We start from the raw sequence: 27,900 nt of genomic DNA on the forward strand, positions 1-27,900 counted from the left end.
AATAAACAAGAGATCATTATTTTTCATTTTGTATTTTTAAATGGATTCAGATAAGAACCAAGAGGAAATCTTGTCACTTCTTTGTTCTTATGAAAGATCTCAGACTGAAAATACCCAGTGCTCTCTTGTTATTCTCAAACCTACAGCAATTAAGAAGGTGGTCTTAAGAGATAAATAGAACAGTGATGCTTCACCTCACTGTTCAAATGGGGGTTTCAATAAAGCAATGCTGCCTTTTTGCAGAGGAATGATTTTGCTGGCTTTGGGCTTTAGGATACCAGCCATCCAGAGAAATCTTTTGACATCAGGATGAGATCTACTATAGGTAGCACTTAATCCTTTAAGACTAAAGGATTAAGCCAGTTGACCAGGAAGATAAATTAGATTTAACACCTGGAAAATTCAAAGCACTTCCAACCTTCTCATTCCAGGGTTACTCTTTCATAGTCTGGACAAGAACACTTATACAGAGTTTAGTTTTTACACTTGACAGAAAAATAAACAAATTTATATTGATCTAAAGCAGAAAGCAGAAGACCTGGTGAGGAGATGATACTGAAATATCACAAAATGGACTAACAAACATTTAAAGTAAAGGTGCAGAAGATGGGGTCTTCATAATTCCAGGATGGAGAAATGCATGCCCAAACCCAAGGTTAGCATTCATAAAAAAAAAGTAAGAAAGCATGATATGTGTGTGCTGTATGTGGTGGCCATGTGCAAGACTTGGGAACAGCTGACTATTCTGCTGTGAAATAGCAGACTATCTCTGTTTGTTTTGTTGCTAACCTAGTTGCGGCCTATGAAATCTCCCTTTCAGATGGAGCACGCTCTTTGCTGGCCTCGTCCAGACTCACACATCAGTCACAAGGACCAACTACAGCAGCTACATAGACACAGAGTCCATGAGACCTAAAATACATGTCAAATGTAACAGTAAAAAAAAAAACCACAAAACAAAAAGGAGTCTAGAAGAAGAAAAAATAAACCGGTTTTTTATCTAGGAAAGAAAATAATATTTGACCCCCCAGTGTGGCTTTGCTGTGTTGATGCCATGAAGGTGTGGTTAGCCCTTGCTCTGGGGCATTATCCTCACCATCAACATACAAAACATCCCAGCTTCAGTTTGTTGTTCTGGGCGGTCCTCAAATGGGCAAAATGAGCCAGAGCAAAGCACCAGCTCTGTAATACAGCAGTTACTATTATTGATTTAACTGATTTGTTTATGCCTATGTTTAATTGGCTATGTTAATAGCATTTTAATCCACATTTCACTTGTATGTGGCTGATAGAGCAACACTTGTGTGGCTGTGGTGACATTTTCTCACCACTGCTATCTGTCATCAAGGACCAGACCAGCACTGTGATGCTAACTGACAATCCCAAATGTTTTGTTTAATTAGGTATAATTTACACTATACTGTAAAATTCCACAGCAATGGCTGATAAATCTTTTACTGAATAGGCAAAACCATGAAAAACCTTTAATCAAATAGCAAAGATTTCAGTCATCTTTTAACACCAGTACTTAGCATTTCTAAACATTCAAATGTAAGATTAATGAGAACTGAGTAAAAAAAAAAAAAAAACACACTGTTGGTGAAGTTGGAAAATCCCTTTTAAAGTTTATGCCAAGCAGCATCACTAGAAGATCAAGCAACACGATTACCCAAGGTATTCATGCTTAGAAATATTCTCTCCATCACAGTTAAGACTGCCTCGTCTCCAGACAAACACTCTGTTGGTCCATCACAAACAAGCACTGGCCTGCGAGATGCTTCCAGAGAATCGTGGTCAGCAAGAAACAAGTCCTTCGTCCATGCCTTTGGGACACCCATCTCCCAACCGATCTGAAGCCCAAGCAACACGTAATTCAAACAGAAAATATTAAGACATTAAACAGGACCTCTTCTAAGGGTCTGCTCCTGCCCAGGCAACGAACTCAACCTGCAGAGCTTGCAGAGCCCGGTGAGTTTTGCTCAGTTCTGGATCTGCCCCAAGGGAGAGAGGCTTTGCACAAAGCAAATGCCCCGCATGGCCCCAGGCAGACCCCTCAGACCACGTACAGCTCTCCCCGACCTCACAGCCCTGCCACAAACAGGAGCACTTTTTACTGTCTGAATGCTGGACACAGTTGGTAACTTCTTGGTCCAAACCTGTTGCCTTCCAACCTTCTGTTTCAGTCTGTTTGACCGCCCTCACTCTCATTTTTCTCCTGCTAGACAATCCTGCCTTCCACTTCCAGTCCTTTAGTTTCTTCATCCCTCTTTCACAGTCTTTTCTTCTCATTTCACCTTGCTCTCAGATTAATAATTTAAAACAGAAGTCAAAAAGCAAAAAAAATCCTAAATTAATTTGGCACCTGTGCTATCTAACTACATCAGATGCCCTGTTTAATTACCCAAATACTATTACTTTGGAAAATTAAAGTCTCTAATACAAGTTTTGTAGGGAGTATAACTCTTCTTTTTTTTTCCCCTTTCCTTTTGAGAGAGAGAGAGAGAGAGAGAGAGAGAGAGAATTTCATAGTAGAAAACTACAGAGCAGAAACCATCCAACCATATATTTTGTGCCAGGAAAATGGCACAGGAGTGTGCTACAGCTGCTTCCACAGAATGCACTCTATATAATAATCAAGATCAGAAATATTTCACAAATAGGAAAATCTCAGGCCTCTGTACGAAATCCAACTGGCAGTCAAGCCTCGCATTCAAGCTGTGTTCGCCATGTAAGTGTTGAGGGCAGCAGGCAGGCGCAGCCAGGCTCACCTACTCCTGAGAACGTAGCGGGACCAGGGCAGCAATGTCTGCTGCAGATGGGAACCATCGCCACCACGCAGACGCCCTCTCCTTCCCCAGCAAGAGATGGGGCACATCCACACTTGAACCTAATGATGGAGTCCCCATTTACCACCTCGCCAGACTTTCGGTCCTCCGCGCAAGGTAGGGTCCATCCGTCCCGAGGCAGTTTTGGAGGGAGCAGCCCTGCCCACAGCTCCGCAGGGCTCTTCACCACCTGCCTCACACCAGCGGGGTAACTTTCACAGCAAACACATTAGAGAAAGTGTAAAATGTTCCCAGGACAAGGTTTTCCGGGGTGCTTGGGGGTGCCTCCATACGTTCAGAGGACTTGCTGGGGAATTTAAAAGGTCAGATTCAGCACAGGAGGGCAGACAGGGTTTTCAAAGTGACGATAAAGTGGGGAGAGAGCCCCCAAAACACTCTGTTTTTGAGAATCATAGGGGAAAAACCAGAAAGAGGCAAGATCACGGAGAATATTAAAAAGAAAGACTTTTCCAATTGCCTGTGAAAGGCGAGAAAGCAGATGAATATTTTCGAGAACAAACACAACACACACATACATGCACATACATACCGTCATCTCTAGATCCTGGAGAGAAGGCAAGCTGCTGCATTGTGTAGAGATTCAAAATGCAGAAAATCAATTGTAAATCACGAGTTCTGGATTCTTTGAGATGAAGTCTAATCTGATTTACAATGTTACAAAAAGAAATTAAAGTTAATTCCAACATGATTGTGGGTATACCGCAATTTAATATAACCATGCTGTGGCCTTTAAATCTCTGCATTGCAATATGCCAACAGTCATTACTTCTTTAAGTTTCATATTTTATTTTAAACTATAAATTGGAAATATCACATAGCTTGTTATTTACATTTCAGAATTAGGATCTTTGCTTAGAAACACAGTGCTCTATGGTGTAATAAGATTATTGTGCAACTACCACACAGTTAGGGTAGTTAAAGGCACTCCACTTCACCTCATCATTTTTTCTGCTTAAATATTATGCCACATTCTGATTAATACCAGACCAATAAAATCATCTTAGCAATCTGGTTAGAGTCTTTTGTCTACCCAGATGGCCTGCAATGTTAATGTGTGACAATTTCAACAATGAACTAGGACTGTTTTATGGAACCAACATTTGTTCCACTGCTTTTTCTTCTTAGGCTCAGAATTTTGACACAGATGGTACAAATTACTCAAAAAACAGAAATGTTCATTTAGAAGGCTTAAATATGTGGTTTTACTCAGGCCATCCAAATCTTTTACATTTACAATTCAGTAAATTTACTAACAACCCTGCTGTAATTAAGGTCTATAAAAATCTTCCCTCCTTTCCTGCTTGCTTTTCCCCTTACATATCTACGGCATTTCATTATGCCTCCAATTTATTAATATTTATTCCAGTTCTGAAATGTTTTTAATTTTGGAGGATTTACACTGTTCAATCTTGCATCCGATTCTTCATACCTTTCTAATTATGGGAAGGGGGGAAAAAAAACATTTAATCTGTAACCACATATTAATCCCCCTAGAACCTACACATTTCTAGATCTTAAAGGAGTAGAAAAAGAAAAGATAGAATGATGTCAGCAGCTTCTGGCCGAACTACACAGCGTTTTCAGTTAAGCGGAAGATTTTATAATCCTGACTTTCCATAGAAATACTCAGGAAAGAGTAAGATGTCTCTGAGAAATTACAATGGGTAGAAGACGACAACAGGATTCCTACAAAGTGTTAAAAAAAAAAAGAGCGAGAGAAATCCCAGACTAGAGACAGATGCACTTATAGTTTGACCGAGTCTATAAAGGCGAGAGGTTATTGTGCAAGACTGCCAGAGGACAAAAGAGTTAACATAGAGCAACTGCTCTGGCGGTTTTGCTGCTACCCCAGAGAAAAGATTGCCGGCGCAGGCTTTCCCTCCTCGGTCCAGGCAGGTTCACGTTCTGCAACGCCAGAGCGGCCGACGGTGCCAACGCACTCCAAGAGTGACGGACAAGCTTTCATGCCCATACATCCAGGCCCTAGACCCACAAACCATCATGGGGGCTAACCAAAATGATTTGGCCGCACATGGAGGTGAGGAAGAGCATCAGAAAGGCAGAGACCTTGCTCTGCTCCATCTCCAGGCATGTGTCAGCCCCCGCTTGGTTTCCTTCAGTCCAGCAGTGGCTGTGGTCTGCAATAGCCCACATGCTTCCAGAAAGCCTTTGGGGTTCATGGGAGAGGCTACTCTGAAACCATCCATCAGGGTCCACGGCACCCATGTGAGTCACCCCAGCAGGGTTTGCTTTGAGGACATCCTTCCAAAGCGCATCGCGACACCAGGCACGGCCCCTGAAACCGTGTGCATTTCACCGCACTGCAATTGCTAATATTTATTTCAGTGCCTTCAGCCAGTTTACCTGAACACAGTCTTCCTTTGACAATTACTGTACCAGTGTGTGCTTTCAGCGTCATTCGGATGTTCTGGTTTGTGTCTGACTACGTCTCTGTGATGGTTTGGTTTTATTATTTAAACAAATAATTTAAACATTAAAATCAAATTAAAAAACCAACATAAAACCCCATGACTGTCCTTTCGCAGTCCTTGCAGAAAGTACAGTATATGCATGATGCTCCAATTCATTATGATATTCTATTAGATCTGCCAACAGAAAGTGCATTTTGAGTTTCTAAATGTTGTTTCCATTAGAATCAATCACTCCATGCAATTAAGCCAATAGTCTCTCACCATTTCTGCTGTTATGAGCTAAACCATCCTAAATATATTGACAGCTGTCTCCTATAAGATGACACAAATTAGGTTGAGGGGGCATAAACCTAAATGTCACCAGTGGGAGGACATCAGTTATTCTTTCAGAAATCTACCTAATTTTCATACCCCATAAGGCATTCAGTAGACTTTCTTTGCATTGGCAGCATGCAGTAATCAATGTTTTGCATATTACAATCAATAACATGCTTAAATGTTTAAGTTTTGCATTCTTTTGTGATAAATATTGATATATTACAAACTATGTAAAACTGTTCATTGGACTTTGTTTGCAGCATGTACTGTATCATTCAGCAAATAAGTGAGCTAAATATTGTTTGTTACAAAACAGATGTCACATGAAATTATGCCATATGTGCTATTAAACGGTTTTGGTTGGTTTTTTTTTTTTTTTACAGTGAAAACCAAGATTTAGTTTCAGAAGTGAGTGTATTTGGCTTTTCAAGGATTTGAAGCATGAAAGCAACATCTCTGAAATATTTTGAAACCTGCTGTGCATCCTGTAATCCAGTTTCGTAGGTGGAATCCGAGTGTTTTAAATGTAGATATCTTAAAAATAAAGAAATATGCTAAATGTTTGATTGCAATACTACTTCTCCACAGGTTCCACTGATTTATCATAGAGGCAGATGAGAAATTTACAGTTTTCCCCTACCGCTTAGATTTTAGTACTTTTATTACATCATTACCTTTAAATACAGGTATTTTGACTTGAAAATTAATATACACTTTCACCTACCTGAAAGAAAAAAATCCAGCTAATGGCTGTATACAATTTTCTGCAAATATTTTATATTGGAATCTGAGAATAGCATGGGATTCAGGGAGGTCAAGGATGGTCAATGCAGACCTGCTTCAGAGTGAAACACAAAACCACTAACTCTGCACAAGGAAAGGGAACGTGCTCTGAGGTTTGACTTTGATTGTTTTTACAAAACCATATATGGGAAAGCAGAGCAATCTATATCTCTAGACTTTGAAAGTGTGAACTCCACAACAGAGCGAGCAGAATGCAGGAAACATGTTGCTAAGAGCCATACAGTAAAACAAAATCTGGTTGCCACAAGAAGAGTGACATTGGCATCAGAGGCAAAGACACTTACACCCGCAAATGGAAACACGGCGCATTGGGAAAGCTAGAGGAAAAGGAGCAGATGCAGCAGCACAAGGAAGAAACTCAAAGTAAAGATCTTCAGGCTCCATATGTAGCTTTCTTTCTCTTAGTCATCAAAAGGAGGAAGAGAGAGTAAATAAAAAGAGAGATAAAGAAAAGAAGGTAAAGAAAATATTTTCTTCTTCTCCCCCCCCCCCCCCAAAGGCAAAATACTTGCTTACATTTCTAAACATACTATCTTTGTGAGTCTTCTCTGTAATACAAATAACTAATTGCTTGCCAGTGAACATTAAAACTGGGAGGAAAAGTCCTTGATCTCCCAGCTTGGTGAAGATTCCTGAGGCTTCTAGTCTGTAAAAAAACCCTGCAAATAAACTTTAACACTTCAGCAGCTGGAGCCCCCCCTCTAACACTACAAGCTTCCATTATGAAGCCAGACAAAATTATCTCAGACCCTGAGACACCGCACCACGTCTGGTAAAGCTGCCTTTCCCAGGTCACAGCACCTTCTATACCGTATTGAATTCCCTTCCCAATTTCTCACATTTTCTGAAGAGTAGTGTCACCTTCTTCACGTCCTATTTATCATTTGGCAGGTTCACTTAGATTGAGTATTTGTAGAACTGCAGATGGGACCACCACGAAGGATCACTGCCATGACTTCATTCACACCACCAAACACATGGGAGTCAGATAAATACTGGTTTATTGGCTTACCGAATTGGGAGCTTTTCCCACAGAGGGAAGCTTTTCCAGCACAGTGATGCAGCATAACTCCAATACTTCCAATGAACCAGTCCCACCAGCTCTGCCTTAGCTTGATACCAGGAGGATGGGCCCTCGCTGGTTTGGTGCCCACCCCACAGGTCAGGAAGCGATCAGGGTGCCCAGAGCCCTGGCTGATGGGGAGAAGGTCCTGGAGGCCCCTGTCACCACAGAGATGGGCACCTGGTGCCAACGAGTCCCCCTCGGATCTGGTGCTGTGGCACCAAACACCACCCTGACACTGCTGGTTTTCCAAATCTCCTGCTCTAACATGCCTTGGCTAAGACTAAATGGGGTTTTCATCGATAGCTCAAGAGAAAGTAGAAGCAGGTCAAGCATTTCCCTGGGTTAAAGCACAACCACTGAGGAAGCCGATGGTGAGCAGCCAGGAACAGCTACTCTGCAGTAACCTCCCTCGTGGCAAATCCTTAGTTCATGCAAGATGTTCAGCATAGAAAACATGCACACCTTAAAAAAAAAAAAAAAAAAAAAAAAAAATCAAACTCAGCTTTTTCTCTGAAAATTTACTATTTTTTACCCCTACTTCTAAAGTAGGGCAAGATTATTTTTAAATGATGTAGCTAGATGCCAGTATTTGGGGTGATAGATTCTTTACAAATGCCAAAGATCTGAGAGCAGGAAAGATTACAGGCAACCCTACAACCTCCGATAAAATGCAAACATAGTTGTAAAAGCTTTCTCTTCTCCCTACCTCCATATTGCACCTTCTGCAGCAAAATGCTTAGTACATGATAAAAATAGCTAGATCTTTCAAAATCTTAGAAGAAAGGTACTTGAATGTTTTTCTTTAAATGTTATATTTTCTTAAAGGCAACATAATGAGGTCATCTGAAGCTGGATTCAAGCTGATAAACCGTGTTTAGGAAAAACCAGAGGTTGAGCGAGGGGGTTCTAGCAGAAGAAAACAAAGAGAATGATTGCAAAAAGTCAGATCTCAAAATGTTAATCAGATTCAGAAACATAAAACATGACAATTTAATGGTGTTTGGTTAAAACTAGAACTTTTAAATTTTCTAAGTATCTTACATTGAATTCTAATACTTTTTTAATTATTAGATAGAAAATGCTTACAATTTTCAGTGAAAATTAGACTTGGTAATTTATATTTCTTGTTTATACAGTACAATTTGCTGATGAAAAAATGTGCTAAACTTATTGATTCATGACCATAATTGTTTAATTATTTATCACTGCAGAATTATATTAGCATTTATAATAATGCAGATGTGCACAAAGGCTAAGAAGTCATATACAGCTTTTGTTTTGTGTTTGCTATGCTGAAATTAGGTTGATCCAGGTTGTGTGTGCATACTGCGTATTGCAAGTGTTGCAACTCCGTGTCTCTTGGTTTTACTGGAGTTATGGCAGGTCTAACCAATAGCCACAATAATGAAAACGCTCCGATAGCTAATAAAGTATATAAATCCAAAGCTAACAGCATCGCAAAAGAAGTTTCTTCTCCGATTGATTCTTCTGTTACCATGATGTGCATTAAATTCAGTGCCACACACGCACAGCTGTTTGCTTCATACCACCCACAGTAAAGGAATAGCTCGTGTGTGTTTGGTACGAGGGAAGCCAACAAGAACTGCACACCGCAAATATTACAACCAGCTAAACCAGCCAAACTCTTCTGCATGAGGCCAGTTAAAGAAGAACATAAGAACTCTTGATATGGGAGAAACACATTCCTTTAATTTTCATCTTTATTTTAAGAGATCATAAACACTGGAAGAAAGTGACAGATGCCTCACTTCAGTCTCTCCTCCCCTCTGTGTGCAAAATCTATTCCCTCAAGGAACTACAATAAGACTGACATACATCCCTTTCTTGAAAGCCACTAAAATAGCTTTGCCATGGGCTTCACAAGAAATTTGTAACACCAAGTGTGTCTTTCTGGACTCATCCTTTTGACATATTGATAGTCAAGGTTCCCGTTGCCTGTCCCCTCTGCGCTCTTTTCATCTAACACTATTTACTGGTGCTACCTTTTCATAATTAAGAGTCCGTATCAAAGCAGTTGTAACACCATTTAAGCAGCTTTTCTAAGGAATCAAATCTAAATGAAAAGGCAAAGTATAAAAATGGCCCATCTTCTGCTGTGCCTAACTGATTTGCTCTGCATTTTATCCTCAGGGAGGTGCTGATTCCAAAAGGCAGGGAAGAAGGACCATTCACAAAAGCAGCATCGCACAACCAGCAAGAAGAGCTGCTTGTGTATTTTACATCTACACGTGTTGCGTGTCTCTAAAAGCAGCTGCCCAGCCATGCTCCGGCCATTTCGGCTGGATTGTTTATCACAATTCACAGAAGTGAGTATTTAACCTACTGACTCCTGCATCACAGCACGGGCCAGGTATTTGTTTCTTTTGTTACATTAATATTGGCGACAGAGTAACATACTCATTAATGGCGATAATGATTATACAGTGAGGTAGAAGAGCAATTCTTCCAACATACCGTACAAAGGAATCAGTTTCATTAATTAATAAAATTTATTAAAGAATACAAGACAATCAAGGAAAACACACTTTTCTTAAGCACCTTCTCAGATGCTGATCATTGGGTCAGTAACTTTAAACCTACCAACCTGTTATTGGTAACGCTACGTGTGCCACACAGGGACGAGCAACAGGAGAGCACACCCGGGCTCAGAGATGGACAAGCATCCATCGCCCCTCGGCTAGCAGGGGCAGAAGCCCCCAGCAAGGCTGCAAGGGGCTCCAGAGCAGGAAAGACATGGAGGAGCAAGACAGCAGGACAAACCATGTCCTGCACTGAATACATGCTAACTGCAGGATTGGAACATGAACAACAACAGACCCACCACCATACGCTGGATAAAACCCTCCATTTCCCAGCTTGCTCTATCACTATCTAAGAGACCAATTCCTCTGAGACTGCTTCTGCAAGGTCCTAATCACACCTTCAAGAAGTTTGGGTGAGGACTTTTCCTGAGCACGATGATCTCAAAGACTTTGCAGGTATTAATACCCGAATCCTCATAAAAATCTCCGGTGAGATGGCCATTTAACTAACCGTTTACCAGAACTGCAGAACAACATGCAGGTTTTGGTTTTCCCTAAAAATTAATGTAAAAAAGAAAAATCTATGGCAGAGTAGAGACTAGAATCCAAGTTCCCAGTTTCAGAGCTATCTTAGGCAGCAGTACCTGTATTTCTTTAAATGATCATATTCCTACATGACTGTCATGTCAGATTTTAATTCTGGTTACCAACACGCTGTCATTAGCTATCTGGGGGATTTACTGGTTTTGGCAAGCAAGGTAATATAGGAGCATTCAGCTGTGCATTCAGTACTCAAACAGTTTTAGGGGAAAAAAGGTGGCGAGGAAGAGAAAGATCGCTATAGGGGCTGCAAGACTAAGTTCCCTGAATTCACACAGGCATTAGTTAAGTTACATAGTATTTTCGATCTTCAGTTCCACCATTGTGAGATAGTAATTGCTCAGTGCCATGCAGATAGATGCTTAAGAGATTAGGAAATGCCTGAATACAACAGACACAGTAACAGGGGACTCAGACACGTCATGGCAGCCAATGGGGAGAAGGTACACCTCACCTTACTTTGCTTACTCTGTTTTGTTCAAATGTAAATGTCTTTGTGAAATGATGATGAATCGAGATCTATTTTATTATGAGCTTTTCACTTTAGTTGATGTCATATCTACATTAAACCAAAAGATAATGGCTGGTAAGATCAAAATGCCAGTAGTCAGCCCCCGTTTAAGTTTGAAGTGGTTTTTTTTAGATGCCAAGACCTATCCGTAAACCAGATAAACACATCTAACAGGCATGAAGTGGAGAACAACTTTTTAAAGTGATGTTTGCTGGCTTGCCAGTATTTGCTGCAGAACTTTAGACATCTGGCAAAAAAGTAACAATTGAATTTCATCTAGTATTTCTCCCTTTCACTCTATTCCTTCATGAAAATAAAACATATTTTGAAACCAAAGTCGACAAGTCTTTGTCTCAGGAAGAGGTTTTGAGGTTTGTTTTCGTTCCTGCTCAGGACTTGGTGTAGTCACCAGCAAGTCACTTCCGAGTGTCAGAGTTTATTTTTCTTGGATGTCCAAATGGAAACAGCTCATTCAAAATCCTTCTCATAAAGGAAGTGCTTACAACTCATAAATCATGACCCAGAACTCAGTATTTCAATTTACTTATTTGCAAAATAACAAACACCCACCTGTTGCAGTTCTTACTAGATGATGTGTAAATTCACTACGTTTATACAAGGCTGATGTAACTCAGTAGTCTAAATTCTCCTCTTTTCCACCAGCATCAATCTGGAGCAACTGCACTTGCAGTGAAGCAGCATAACTTAGTGCAAATTGGCCCATGTCCTTAAAACCACTGCCCCTGAAGTCAGACTGAGAGTCCTGCAGGAACTAAGCCAAGAAAGCACTGCTTTAAAATACTTAATGAGAAATGAGGTGGAATTGAAATGAATTTTCACAGCAATCAATGCAATGCTTCAATGTTTCCTCGGAAAGCCTGGCTCCTCTCCTCCCAGGTTGCCCTTCCCTCTTTCCCATTGTATTTTCATTAATTTAGAACTTAAATCACTAAAACAAGTGTGTGACTTTCAAAAATGCTTGAGATGTGTAAGCATGAAAATACATTTTGTGTGGCTGTGTGCAACCATGAAACATTTTTTTAATGAAGAGACTGAAGTTGTATCTGTTCTGTTACTTGCCTGGGTTTGTTGTCACCATTGCTGTACCCCCACAACTTTATAATGGCTAATAAGAAAGCACGACTGGAGTACAGTGGATGGGTTTTGTCCTTCATTAGAATTGTTGGTTTTCATCACATTTGATTTTCAATATTTTTCCTTTAAAATAACTCTTTGAACCAAAGCCTACATTCCTCTCTTGTTCCCACACTAATCTCCTACTTGCCAATCCTCAGGATTCACACATATTGCTATATTTGGTGTTTTTCCTAAAGCTCTTCAAAGTTACATCACAATTAATTCCTTAAATTTAAAAGTGTTTTGAGCTCTCCTAATTGTAGAGACAACCTCAAGAATATTGCCAAATTAATCTAATGGCCTCCAAACCAAAAGGCAATGAGCAAAAGACAAAAATCACTTTAAAACCCCTCTTCATAAGCCAACATCGTGCTTCTGGGGAGCCTGACTTGTGGTTGCGAATGCTGGGCTTTAGTCACGTACACTGCTTTTGTCACAAAGATCCTGTAAACTTTATACAACTTCTTAAGCTCAGAGGGGTAAACGCCCTGACCCAAGGTCATGCAGGGAAAGTGCTAAAACCCCAGATCTTCCAGTTCCCAGATGGATGCCTTGTTCACAGACACGCAGATCCTAGGCTGGTCTCTTATCCCTTTAACATCCCATCCGATAGGGCTTTCTAGAAGCCATGAGCTTTCTACTGATCCTGCAGCTGAAACCCACCAGCAGCTGGTGTCTCTTCCGGCTCCTTAAGTCTCCAAACAGCAGGTCAATGCCATGTTCACATAGCCCATGAGCATCCATGCAGCCCTTAATGCACTGCACTCTCAAATAGTAACAATTCAACATATGAGGGCCTACAATCCCCCCTTCTGTCCTCCTCCACTGTGACAAGAAGGACCCCCCTCTGCTGGCACCAGAACCAAATGCACTGATGTGCCCAGGCAGAAATACCAACACCAGCTCAGAGGGAAACACCACCTGCATAGCAAAAAGCACATAGGTGTACACAAAGAAACACCTTATATACCTCAAAATGAACAGGAGGTAGAGAATTAATCATCTTCAGAGCATAGAGGAACCCTGTTTCTTCAGTCTGTTCACAAGTGCCTCCTGGTCTTAAAGAGTTCAGAAAGGCCTGTGGTTTAATGGAGTCAAGTTTCATTCACCAAGTAAAAATGTATCAAGGCAAATAAATTAAAACCTCCTTCCCCCTCGCCCTGATGGCACTAAACTCTCAGAAAGCCTCTCCAGAACTGAGCAAGCAGAGGCTGAGCCACCTACTCCAGACTGGTCATCTACGAAGTCCCATCTAGGGAGTCCTGTCCTGTAACCCACTGCCAGGTTACCTCCACGTCAAGCTGATTTCAGAGGCTGCACAACGCTGAACCAGGCTCTCTGGCTTTTTCCCTGATCCTACAGGGCATGACTCCTGTTGCAACACACAAGAGTTAGCCCAATATTCTTATCATCACCCAGACCCCAATGAGAATTGAAACTACGGAGATGGGGAAAAAAGAACCTTTGAGGACATCAAGCGTAGTTTTGTCTGTGAATAATAAGGGTAAAACATGAGATATCTTAATCTTTATCCCATATTCATACATTTATAGCCAAAAAGCAAGGAACAATATCTGAAATGTTCAAAGAATACTATGCCAGCACTTATCTGGTGACACTTGAGATGAAGATGATAATTGAAAGGATGATTGCATTGGGCTTGTTGTACTCCACTGATAAGAAAGGTTTTAGAGAGCCCATTCGGTATGCTTAGCCATGATACAAGATGCCAGGAGAAAACACAGTACTGTGGCAGCGACAGTACCTCGGACGTATGAAACATTAAAATGAAAGATAAAGAAGGCTCTGAAAGAAGCAATATAGGGCACAGTTCGCTCGATGACAAACATTTGGACAAACGTCTAGACATCAGAATACCTCTTAATCACTGCCCACTGGCAGTCACCCTTCATTCCCATGCAAAAATCCATCTGTAAATTAGAAGCCTTTGCTGTCTCTCCCTTTGATAAAGGCCAATAAGAAAAACACCAACAGCCGAAATCCTGCGTGGCTGTGCTCTCAGGATCTGCCGGCAGGGCTGACATGAGGTCCAAACCCAGGAAAAACATGAGGTGATCACTTGTTTTGCTGTTCTATTTATTAAACATCTCTTGCTTGATTATAACTAAGCACTAAGTTTTTGCAATACTAGCAAAATCTGTAACGGTTTCTATAACTCTCATGATATTCTAAGCTAACTTCAGAGGCAGAGCAATTTACCAGAACTGCAGCTTAAACAAGTTTGAATTTCATTTGCTATATATATGAAGAGAATACTCTCACTGAAAAAAGAAATGCATGAGCGCACATTAAAGCAGAGCTTTGATTCTGAACTCTTTATCCTGAACTCTGAACAATGGATACTTATGAATCATTTGTGCCGCATACTGAAGCCTTTTGAACTGGTAACAAGAGAAATCAGTTCTGCTAATGCATCTCTCATCCGAGATCTCTCACTCATCCAGATTTTAAATCTGAAACTTAGAAGAATAAAACCGTCTTTTTGGAAGGACCAAGAGTATTTTGGAAAACAGACTGGTCAGACAGGAGGGGAATTTCTGGATAGGGCAATACGAAGATTGTGTGCAGGTTCAGATTTTCAAGACCAGATGTTTAAAATAAATGCCTGAAAAAGGTGGGGAAGAGGCCTTACAAAATGGTTTGCACTGCTTGTATTTGGGGTCTGGCGGGGCAATATTGTCACTCTGCAGTGTGCAGCAAAACTAGATTGTGGACGTCCTAATGATTAGGATGACATTAAGTAAAGTTTTGGATGTGGACAGAACACTGGATTAAAGTTTAGGAACCTATCCTATATACTGACATAAACTGGGTCCTAGTAATGAAAAAAATACAGCAAAGCTAGGAATTCTCTCATAAGGAAAACCAGCCTTTACTAGTACTATAAAATCTTTCTATATAAGCCATCTTTAATCCTTCCCTACTTCTTACGGTTAACAGAAAATGCTCCAAACACAAGGCTTCTAGTTATGAATTTTGTAGAAGTCTGGTGTAACAAGTTTTATGTTTGAGGATATGTTTCACAAAAGAGATCAAGCTCAGATTAAAAGAATTAAAAGTGCAATCTGCAATGATGCATGGACAGATACGTTCCTCCAACTCCAGGCTTTTGAGAATTCCTTTTAAACAGTAGAGGAAAGTGTGCAAAAAAGCTACTGAAACTTTTATAAGAGATAAATTGCACAATACCAACCTGATTAAATTTCAAATGCTATCAACTTTTGCTTAGAGTCTACAAGAGGGAGCAGACCTGAATTGAGAGTGCAGCCATTGAAAATGCTTTCCAGGCAGGTCCAGACGTATGTCTAAATGAACGTCCACATTAAATGACAATGTCACTAATGACAGAAGCATTGAAAGATCAAAATGAAGTGCACAATCAGAACTCTGTATTTCAGTGCAAAATTCACCCTTAGTATTTAGCAGCAATGACCTCTGGATGATAAAATGCCTGCAGTGGCCCAAGCATTAAGTGCACATGCCTGTACAACAGAGGAGCTAGCATTAGCACGCTGCTAAATCATAGCTTGTAGGTAAATGCTGCAGTAGTTAGATGCCTATGCAAGATGCATAGAGATAAAACCAGTCACGTAAGAATAACGCAGCATTTTTTGTCCCCTCTCCCTGCCATGCAGCCACAGCTCACTAATAAAAGCACATTTACTCTGGCAGTTCTCCAGGTCAATGCATTACACCCATGCTCAGCTACCAGGATTTTGCAGCTCAAAAAGGGCAGGTGGTGGGACGAGGCAGAAGAGACCCCAAGGCAGCCCCAGGGGGGCTCAGCAGTGGCCAAGGGGGCCCATGGTGCTGGGGTACTGGGGAACAGTGGGCTCTTGCTACACCATCACCCCACGTGTCCCCCTTCGGCAGTGACCACTACCAAGTGTCAACCACTGCCCACATTAGAGCGCAGGTGAGTCTTTGCCATGGCCCCCTTCCCACAGGGATGATTTATGGGCAGGGTGCATTTAATCAATGACTTAATTCTCAACTTTTTGGATCCACCTGTAACCCCCAGTGTTTCATCAAACTTTATTCTTACCCTCTTCATAAATGTACACATACTTAATAAGATCAGACAGTGATAGCATTTCATAAGCGTATGCCATAAATACTCTCTCAGATGCCAAACTGAAAGCTTTCTCTCTCATGTTTAGTGACCCTCAAATCACACTTCTTTCAGATCACCCAACTGTTACAGTAACAGCAAAAGCAAAAGGATGGAAATAGCAAAATCCCACACACATGCACACTTTACGCTATATTCACAAAAAGGGACAACCTCCCCTCTGAAATGCAGCCAGCTCTGGGGTAAAATGAATTCTGGTTTGGGAAGCAACATAACTTCCCATACAATTTTGGAGAAAAGAGAAGTTTTGCACAAGCCAGCTCTGCTCATCTAAAGCAAACACTAGAGTAACAGGAATTTCTCCTTTGCAGAAAGAGCAACCCTGGAAGCCACCCTACATGCTAAACGGCACAGCACGCTGATTGAGAACTTTGTAAAAATGGCCAAAAGAAACTGAAAAACATGAATCTGTATTTTCCAGGAAGCTAAGAGTAAGATCTGGATAACCAAGGAGTTGCCTTGTAGTTGGGACAAGAGCAATAGTAAAGGAAGCAGAGAATGAACCACCAATGCAGCGGTGCAAGTTCTCATTTGTGATGCTAGAGCTGCTTTATTTGCTGAGCTCCCATCCTTCAACAGCAGGTCAATGTTTTAACGTGGATTGGGCACATAAATGCAGATCAATTTATGCATTAAAAAAAATCATCTACATGTGCATTTATTTCAATTTCATTTTAGTGAATCAGGTCCTGATTCAATGCTAACTGAAAACCCTTGAAATAACTGCGAGCTTGCTCATAGCCAATTCTGTGTCACTGCTATGAAATTAGTAGCGAAATTAAATGGCTCAACAGTGCTAAGACATTCCCCAACTACTCCAGCAAGCAGTCACTCACCTCTAAGGTTAACAGGATAAAGGCTGGATAAAGAAACTACTCATTATACCAGCTCTACAAAGAAGCAATTATGAGACTTTATAAAGTGGTTTCAAATATATTTTGCAAACTAGGACTCAGACAAATATTAGTGGCAGCAAATTACAGTACTTAGCAGAATTATCACCAGAAAAGAGACTCTTTTAATCTATAAAAAATATCAACAAAAGATGTAAATATGGACTCCTTGATGGGTGGTATATCTTGAAGAAAATATACATCTAATCTCACAGTGTGTTACCTCCACTACCTGGAGAGAAGGTTAACAATTCAGAGCTGTTTCCTACAGCTATAGAATATATTTTGATGTAGATTTGTAGATATCACAGACTTAAAATCTATTATATAATCACAGGGCAAGTGTAAGGAACCTGGGGACATACTTCTCTACAGTAAAGTGCTGGAACACTGGCTCTCATTTTAAACAATGTTATTCCCTGTTTTTAACAAATTATATTTCATTCTGTGGCCTTTTGGTTCTATTTTCCCCAGCGTAAACAGCAACAGCGTTTTCACCACCACGCGTACAATTTGCAGGCTATATATTGGCATTACACACGCGTTTATCTCCACGTGCGACAGGCAGCTAGGAGAAAACAGTCACCCTCGCAGCATCTCGCAACAAGCACCGGATTATGATCTCGTTTGCATCACTATAAATCCAGAGCTACCATACTCACGTACCAGCAGATCCTGCTCTGGGCTAAATCGCACACGCCAGCAGGGAATCTGTTGGTGATCCAGGGATTCACAACCCAATATCCCCAAGCATTCTGTTCCTATTCAAGTCAATATGAACGGTGAGAACCAGCACCTTGGGATGTCAAGCAATTACTGCAGGTTTACGTCAGGGTAACACAGAAGAATTGGCCCATCCTGTCACACACACTTCATGTATAAATACCCTGAACAGCAAGCTGCAATGCAAGAAGTCAAAGATCCCTGCAGCTTTCGTCTCCCCTTGCTCAAAGGGTAAAGCTCTCCAGTGGAGGCCAGCGCTTGTTGAACACGACCAACTACTGTCACAAGCAGAAAACACTTCTGTGGGTCCCTGACATTTCTTTCTCTGAAATTTTCAGTCTCTTCTTCATCAAAGGAACAATATGCATGTTTTTAAATTCCTTCCATTAAAGTCTTATACAACTTTTTTTGGATGGCACTCCAGCAGATCTGGGAGGTGGCCCTGATCATGTACTCCAGTGTGTGAAGGAGACAACCAGGGTGGTGGTAATCGCTGCAGCTTCTGCCCTCTTTCTGTGAGGAACCTCACTCCTACCCCAGCCACACTCCCAACCAGATTTACCTGTGAGCATGTTGTAGCTGCCAGCGCTGAGCATCTGAAACCCTCTGCATTAACTAAACACAACTGGGAAGTGAGCTTCCATGGGCTCGTTAACCCTTCCTTGCTTCACTCATTTTAATTTGCATTTGGCAAGCTCCAAAACATTCAGAGGTCAGGTTTTAGCTTAATTAAGAGACCACAAAAATCCAGACAGTCATCCAAACCTTCTGAGCACTTGGAGTGTGGGAAAGCAAAGTAAGAAAATCACGTGCCAGCAATCTCGCTGAAGATTTCTAGTGTTTGCTGCTCTGAACAAGGCTTGAAAATACCAGAACCATTTCTCTCCCTCACACTGAGCTTGAGCACTGCAGAGACCCGACCAAAAACTCAATGCAAAACACCTGAGCTTTGGTGCATTATCACTTGCAGCTGCCGATTTTCCAGTATCCCTCAGTTATTTTTCAGACTCCTCCCCAGGAAAACTGCTGGGGATACCACTTCTACCTACATTTTTCTGTCATATACCATCTCTTAAGTTTTCTCCAGCAGTTCCTTCATTTTTAAAACCCATCTTCCTAAACTTAGAAAAAAAATCCTCCCCTTTGTTCCCCAGGTGAATATAATTCTCCCCTTACTTCTCCACATTCGATATTTGACTCCTGGATGAAACAGCACGGAGCTGCAGCATTAGCAGTTCCTGAAGGGACCATCCCTTTCCCTTACTATTTGGATAATGGTTGCTCCACAAGATCAATTAAAAGAAGAAAATGAAAACAGGAATTGATACCCGAGCCTAGGCCCTCGCCCAAGCCAAGGGCACCGACAATTGCAGCGATAATTTAGCGGTGCTCTTCTGCCCTCGTTTTGTCCATGTTTATTTATGCATCTTTCTGTTATAAGCATCACGCATTAAAGTCAATAGCCTACCACTGCTTATCAGAAAACAAGTGGAGCCAGACCTGGACTTCTATAAATAAGATTTACTCTATTGGCTAAATAATGACATTTAACTGGTCTGATTTAACTGACTATGGCAGTTCTTAGAGCAAAATTTAATTACACTTTGTACTTATTACAGTTCCTTTGTGTGCCTCTTGCTTCCCAGCAATTTTGAAATATAGTCTTAAGTCTGCTATACAATACATCTCCATACCTATAGTGACATGTGCTAACAGATGGCACCACGAGCACGGAGCCGCAGATCAGCATGAGTTGTCAGTTTTGGTGGCCACGTTTTCCCTGAAGTTATCGCAGCCCAACAAAATGGCATGAAATAATCACCGGCCATTTCCCGCGGGCTGGGAAGAGCGTGACTCAGCACCAGCGCTTTTTATAACATCCAAACACTTAACTTTCTAGAAATGCCTTTATATTTATGGAGTGCATTCATTATGGAAGTCTGCTAAGTAGCCGATGCGCTGGGATGATACTGCTCAACCATAAATGCAGCAAGAGCGCTGACATCTCAGATCCTTGGGTGGGCTGGGCAGCGCACCGCACCGCACCGCACCGCCAGTAAGGAGGAGGCAAAGGACATGTGCTGGTGTACGTCGGATAATATTGCTCTGTAAAATTATATTAGACGTGCATTAGGGGCTGTAACAGAAGACAGTAAGAGTAAAGGATATGCAGAAGCAGGAAAGAGAAGCGCATGCAGGGGCAATGGGAAACGCTCGCACAGCTCTGCCTTCCCACCATAGCCCTGCGCCGTGGGGAGCCACCAGCACCCTCCCCACCAGCTCGCACCACTGGGCACAAAACAGGGGAAGAGCCACAAAGCTTGGTGTCACATCTTACATTCAGGTTTCTCACGCACTTTACCACATTCAGAGGAAATTCAGGACTAGCCCGAGGTGGGGTTCAGCTTTACCTGGGACCGATGCACCAATGTTAGGAAAACATACCATGGGGAAGATACAGGCACATGCTCCTAATGCAACTTAAAGACAGGATGACCTAAACCGCATCTTCACTCCAAGCTCTCAAACTTTAAAGCCCCTTAGGACCTATCCTACACTTGCTATCATCTTGTGATTGAATTTCCTGAATTCACACCCCCCAAACACGTTTTGGCACAGCTTTACCATACCTGCAAACAGTCTTGGAGCAATGGAACTGCTGCCACCTCACCAGAGCCAGGTGTAACACCCCCAACACATGCCCAATTTGAAGTCTGAGTTGGTTGAAGAGCATCATGGGAAATGTAGTCCTCGCCTCCTCCTCATCGTCTTCTCCTTCTTTTTCTTCTTCTTCCCCCTCCCTGTCCCCAGCACACACATCCCTCTGGGATCCTTGGATCAGGGATGTCAGGCTGACAGAGCCCAGGCTTGGCTGGTGCATCCCCAGGAAGCAGCTCCTTTCCTCACAGCCTGCAAGGACACAACTGCCTCCTGCCATTTTGGACCTTCGTCTGGGGAGAACTTCCACAGAGGCTGAATTTAGCTACAATTAAATGCCACAGCAGGTTTTTCTGGTGTGTTTTTTGTTTGAGCTTTTATGACTGCCCAACCACTGAATATTTATATTTTTTAAAGGATTCATTGTTCTTCCATTGATGCCTGAAATCAAGGTCTCAAAGCAACATCCTCCAAATCCTTTATGGAGGGGAATCCATTTTTTTTTAAATGATTGGTGAAATATTCTGTTTGTGCGTTTGCATGTAGACAACCACTTACATGCAGCTTTAAATATGGCTAAGTGGACTACAGGCATTTCAGAGGATAGGATGTTACTAGGCAGATAAGAATTTCAGACGCAAACCTGAAAGTATAATTGGTGGATGAACAGGTAGCAGGAAACAGTGTGGAATATATTTTCTGAAGATCTACATTTTCACCATTTCTCTGCAGTGGAAATGCATCAGCACACGATTTTCACCATCAAAGCCCACGGTGTCGTAACCCACTGCAGAATTGTGGCCTTAGGGTTTAGTAGATTACTGTAAAGTAATTTTAAATGTTTGCTGTTTTCTTTCAAAATGGAAAATACAGAATAAAAGCCTCAAACAACATCACACAGAAATAACTGGTTTGGTTATGGTATTGCATGAGTGTGGAAATGCTTTTTAAAACCTCCGTGCTGCCAGGTGGGTGCCCAGGCTACTGCTGGGGTCCCAGTCCCACAGTCAAACCGACCACAGCAGAGCTGGTGGGTCCCCACCGGGCTCCCAGCTCCGGCACACGGCACTGGTGACCTCGCGGTTGCAGGTTCTATGCCTCAGGCACTCTTAAAAAAAATAGAAGTTTGAATTAGGTGCTGCATCCACAGCAAAATTTCTCTTTCAAGCTACAAGGCCAAGAAGAAGAAAAATTTTACAGGAAGATGGGTCCAGTTTTGATTACAGCAGCACAAGCACAACCCTGGCAAAACCCTGCAGAATAGACACCTCTTAGCATTTCCCTCTCAGAACCACAGCAAAACACGTGAAAGGTCATATACAAGATAGGATTTGACACAATAAGATTTCACTCCCATGTTAATGCACCTCAGATCAAGCCTGCAAAAGTGAAATAATAAATTTAGGAAAACAAGCAAAATGACCCTACTGGTTGGTTGGTTTTCTAGATACCATCTACATATTTTAGAAACGTACAACCTTCTAATAGAAATGAATAAACTACTCAACCATAAAGTTGCTATAGAAGATATGCTTGTTCTGATTGGAAAGGGCATCTGCTATCTGCAATATTGATAATACTTTTCAAATTTCATCTGCTTTTGTTTGCATTCTGTGTCGTCTGTTTAAACACACTGGGAATAATAATGAATCCCAGCATTATCTCCACTTTTTCAAGGCCGAACATATAACTTTATCACAAAAATAATTAAAATTCTTTGGCACTCTTGTATCTTTTCCATTAAACGTTATCAAGCAGTGACAATAAACTAACATCAGTCCAAGGCTGCCCATATGCTGCTTTTAAAAAGAATGCATTTGTCCCAGGGTGAGATACATGAATTTTGTGTTTACAGGGTCAAACAATTCCAAAGTTTTTTACAGTGTAAGGACTAAAAAATCTGTGCGTGCATACACACATGCAAATGCACACACACAGACACACACACACAGAGCTGAGGATATTGGGTTCAGAGGGAACACCTACAAACTGGTTTGTTAAAACTTCCTTTCACAGGCAAATCTTAGCAGCTTAACGATTTGGAGAACTAAAGATGTAAATATTTTGCATACTTGTACAACACAGTCAATCCAATAAATGATGCTCTGAAACATTCTTGGATGTCATATGCAGTTAGTCTCAGATGTAGCAAATGAATTTTTTCTGAACTGAATTTCCTGTATAGGTCTATATATTATCTCCTACATGTAGGAGTAATGTTGCAACTTTACTTTGAAATTAATACTTTTATTTCAGTATGTTTATCATCTTTTATAAACCACATTTCCTTTGTTATCCAAGGTAAGGGAAAATAAAACATATCCGCTGTTAATCATTGCTCAGTATTGATTACTACTCATTAGTTATTTAAGAAAGAAGCCACCGACAGTTCATTTTTTCACGCATCTCTAATTATTTGCCAACAAAAACCAGTATAGGTTTTAGAATACATTGCTAGAATATCTAACTCCGAAGCCTTTGTGATTTTTATAACGTGTGCTAACTTCTGCTTAAAATGTAGTAAAGCAATGATGTTGATCTCATTTCAATACCACATACACAGTATTGCATAGTAATGCACTGGCTTTTAGGAAGCCAGGAAACAGTACCAACTCACTAAACAGATCCATCAGGATAATTGAAGAACTCATTTCAGGAGAACTCCCATATGAAGGCAGAAATGTTAAAAGATGTTAAATTTTCTTTTTGTGTATTGTTGGCTCGCTTGATAAGCAGAAGCAAGTTTATACAGCTCTGCAGCTAGTGTAGAATGCTTAAGCAAGAAATCCATAACTTTTAATATGATGAGATTGTCCTGCTAGGAGAGATGGATTTTTTCCAATATCACTGCTAACAAACAAGTAGTGTTTCCTGTATCAGCACATTTCTGTTTCTACTCTGCAGCACACGTGTGCTTCATTTAGAAACAATACACGGCTCAACATTTTTGGCATATTAAAAATGAGACAAATACGTTAGACTACTTGATGGACAGGTATCCTAACAGGTTTCTTTGGAGAATGAGTACAAAATCTTATATAGATAGACACACTGACAAGGTTGGGGAAAAAAAAGGGAGGAAGTGTGAAGTTATTTGTGTTAACTTCCCTTCCAAGATTTAGTGGCAATGTTACTTACTGGAGTGACTGCTCGGTGGACAGATAATGTCACACAGTGTCTTATTACATGATTTCAAACCCCTGTGCACAATCTCACTTGCTGCAGAAAACTTAAATATGTTTCAGGTAGGAGCTAAATAAAAGACATTACTTTTCATCTGCTTTTTCACTTAATGCTAATATAGTCACTTGTCAGTGGATGTAAAAGGAAAGGAGACAAGGGTTTATTTTTATACCTCACAGAACAGCAACTGGTGATTTCCCTTAGATCATTGCTTTTGTGTGTGCAGGCACTAAGCTTTTTTCTTTTAATATTGTAGACATACTTTATTTTTTATTCAAAACAGTTTTATCCCAACTCTGACACACCGATATTGTCAGGAAGGGAGGTGTGATGTTTAAACGTTACTGGGTATTTTTTCTCATTATATCTTATGAATGTAGGTGGTGCATCTCATTAATCCTAGAGCTAATCACCAGGCTCACGTTACTCATTTCTTCGAAGGTTTGGCTGAAGACATGACTTTGTGGTTCACTTTAGAGGATTTATAGCGCATACATCTCAATGAGCAGTCAATAGGGACGTAGAGCTGAACTGCCGCTCAGACGGGGGCTGCTCGGCAGCAGCACTGCAAGTGCCCTTCTGCAAGTGCCCTTCCCGGGGAAACCCACATCCCAAAAAACATACAAGGTGTTCCACACACAAGGAATGAAAATGTGCTCTCACTCTAGATACTTTGTGTTTTGTGTTCAGAAAAAACAGCACGGAGACCTATGAAATCTCCATGAGAGAGGACGTGAAGGTGAGGCAGACTCCAGCCTTCCTCCTGCGCTGCAGCCCTGCGCCCCTCGGGCAGGCGAGGGGATGACTCCGTTTTCTTCTGATGACCAAGTCCCTTTGAGGGACGTTCTGCAGAGTTACTGTTTTGGCTGCGACAAGTGGGCAGCAGCCACAGGAGCACCCCGTCAAGCCGTCGGCGTGACGCATGGTGTGGCTGGGCTTGCCCCGATGCCAGACCTAGTTATGAGATGTGCAGGATGCAAGACGTGCCGTGACGTTGCAGAAGGGAGCCCTGGGCCGTGCAGATGTTGGAGAGCATCGCTCTTGTAACAAGAGCGTAATTGAGACAGGCTTGCCTTGGTGGGTACTCAGCAGAAGATGAAAGCAAGCTGCAAGAAGTGGCATTGGTGACCACGGGTAGCAGCTGGGAGAGAGCACTCTCCCCTGTCGCTTTGCTTTCAGCCGGTGCATAGCATGATCTGGCAGGACAGACCTGGAGCCTTCATTCCGGTTAATTATCAGAATGTTGCAGCTTCACTTCTTTGCTTTCTTTTTCACCTTCTTCCCTTTTCCTACCTAACCTCCCCTTGGTTTTCTCAAGTATGTACGCCTACTCAATTCAATTAGCCTTGGATACGGCACCGAGGCCTCAGATACCTGTAGTCATTATCCCAAGCACTTTTCATAAGAGTATGGATATTAGTCCCAAAGTCCTGGCAAAATTCCAGCTAAGCTAATGTATTTACAGTCTAAGCTCCCCAAATGTATCTCTTAGTTTTAAATGGGGGAGTTCTTCTTCTTTTTCTCTCCTTACTTTGCTGCGTAGAGTTTCTCATAGAGTTAAACTTATTCTCCATGGCAGAATAATGCAGGATTTTTCAGTCTTACCCGCCTTGCAACATTTGGTATTTTTCTTTAAGCTGCTGCTTCTGGACTCCTGAGACTGCAAGAATCCCGGTTCCCAACCCCTCCCTTTTTATAAAAGCAAGCCTCTAACCCTTGTGTAAAAAAGCTTAAAGCACAAAGCTCCAAAACAACTAAAAGATGCAACTCGACATCTATTATTATCTTTAAAATATCCCATGAATTTAAATAAATTCTCATGTTGTCTGAGTCCTGCCCCAGACACATTCCCGCAGCTGGCGATGCTGGTGGTGCCGCAGAGCCGGCTCTGAAAGCAGTTATGCCCATCTCTGCCCTGAGCCAATCTGCCTCATCTTTCACAAGCCCACTTCTGTTCCCAGTTATGCCAGCGAGATCACTGGAGTTGCGTGACTACAACTGGGGGCAGAATTTGACCCATATGTTTTGTGTGAATGGCAGGCCTGGGGCCAAACCCTGCCCCCCTGCGCAATACCAAAAGATTGCCAGCGGCGTACAGGTAGCGAGACAGTCAATACATACACCTCTGTGTAATAGGGACAGCCATTTCAAGATGCTTTCTCAAGGTTTTGGCTTCCTCTGTGTTTTCCCTCCTGGCAGGATGAGGGGTTTATTGTCCAGCCTCTGTCATATCGTTAAAAGAGAGGTGCAGCAAACCCCATCTAAAGGTAGGTGCCCCGTTCCCCCGGTATGCTGCCACATCTCCGGTGGTCCAGCAGCCCACCACTCACACGGGGACGTTCAATATTTCCATAGCTTGGTTAGATGGAAGGAAATATGCACGTTTCAGGCTCCAGAGGAGTCAGACAAATATTTAACTCCTCCGCACTCAGCTTGGTAGGTTTTCTTGCCAGGGAGATAATGGGCCATTTTGGGCGTGATCCTTTTCTTTGTCCCCTTGGATCTGGAGATTAAACCAGGCAAGTTCAAATAGCATTTCTTCTCATCTGCGGCATTATTTACCAGGATCCTCTCATGACAGTCTCACAAACATTATTCATTAGTTCACTCACCTATCTGTACCCCTACCCAGCTACCCAATATTCGAAGACAATCAGCAAATTAATGATTTCACATTTTCAGCCCATTAAATTATTTATTGCTGGTGTCAATAGAAAGTTTTTAAAAGGTAAAATATCTTTGTATATTGACTGCCAATTCTACGTGGATGTAATGGCACCAGGCAGTGTACCACATCATGAAATAAAAATTAAATTGTAGTTGGGCTTTTAAATCAACTCAATTAAAATAAAGAGATTCTTGGCTTGATATAGGGAAATATTTGTATTTCCAATTCTATTTGTTAATACATTGACATATGTGCTATTTTTTAAATGTAGCACTAAGTGCACTTTCTGTCAATGCCATAGATTTTTTTAATAGACTGAGAAAATGCATTTCATTTCTTCTTATTTTCCTTCAATACATCATTTGGTTCTGCTTTTTTGCCTGCATGAAATTCATTTTCTAATGGAAATATTTGTTTTGTAAATCAAATATGTATTATGCACAAAATGCAAAGCACAAATTAAATTATGTTAATGAAATGAAAGAGATATGAAATGCATATTTCATGGACAAAACATAACCTCAGCAAACAACCATTTCTTGATAAAATCTTTAAACACAATCTCATTCTGTGACAGACATATTGTTAAAGCAGATAGCACCTCATTTAAATGGTTTCCTTTAATATTAGTGCTTAGTATATAATTGTAAATAACTTTTGGGATGAAAAACCAATAATGAAATACTATCTTTAATAGTTTGCTATTGATGTCAGCATAAAATTTGTAGTAGTTGAATATTGGAAATTGGGAGTGTGCACACATATAGTCAAAAGCTGTAAATGATTGCATATTTAAATAGAGCTGACTAAGGCAAAGATGTTATAGATATTAGTAATAGGCAGAAAATTATGCTGACCTAACATTATTTGACAAAACCCACTGTTTTAAATTATATATTGGTTACACTTAATGAATAATAGATTCTGTAGGTGTTGTTTCTCAGATCATAATGCTGATGACACTGTATGTTGGAGACTTCCTAGTCATCCTTCTGACAATAAAGCAGGTGGAGCTCACAAAGGTCACCAAAACACAAAATTCTATTTATGGGTCTCCATCCTAGCCTAGTCTTCTGCAGGACAAACATTCCCAAAGCTAGGAGCAAGACGTATTCCAGGTTAACCTTGAACAAATACAATGCAAGAAACAATCACTTGAAATAAAGCTGGGGATTTCATGTAGGTTTTGGGTTGCTGCGCTCTCCTAAGCAGTAGAGTCATTATATAGATTCCACCGATTTGTTGGGTTTGATCACTGTTTCACCATCGATCATTCGATGGGTCGGCCCATAACTGCGGCATACATCTCTCCGTCCTCCTCTCTGCCTTGAGCATACACAAAATCAAGAACAGAGCTCTTGATAC

Source organism: Aptenodytes patagonicus, chromosome 11, assembly GCF_965638725.1.
Source record: "Aptenodytes patagonicus chromosome 11, bAptPat1.pri.cur, whole genome shotgun sequence".
Taxonomy (NCBI): domain Eukaryota; kingdom Metazoa; phylum Chordata; class Aves; order Sphenisciformes; family Spheniscidae; genus Aptenodytes; species Aptenodytes patagonicus.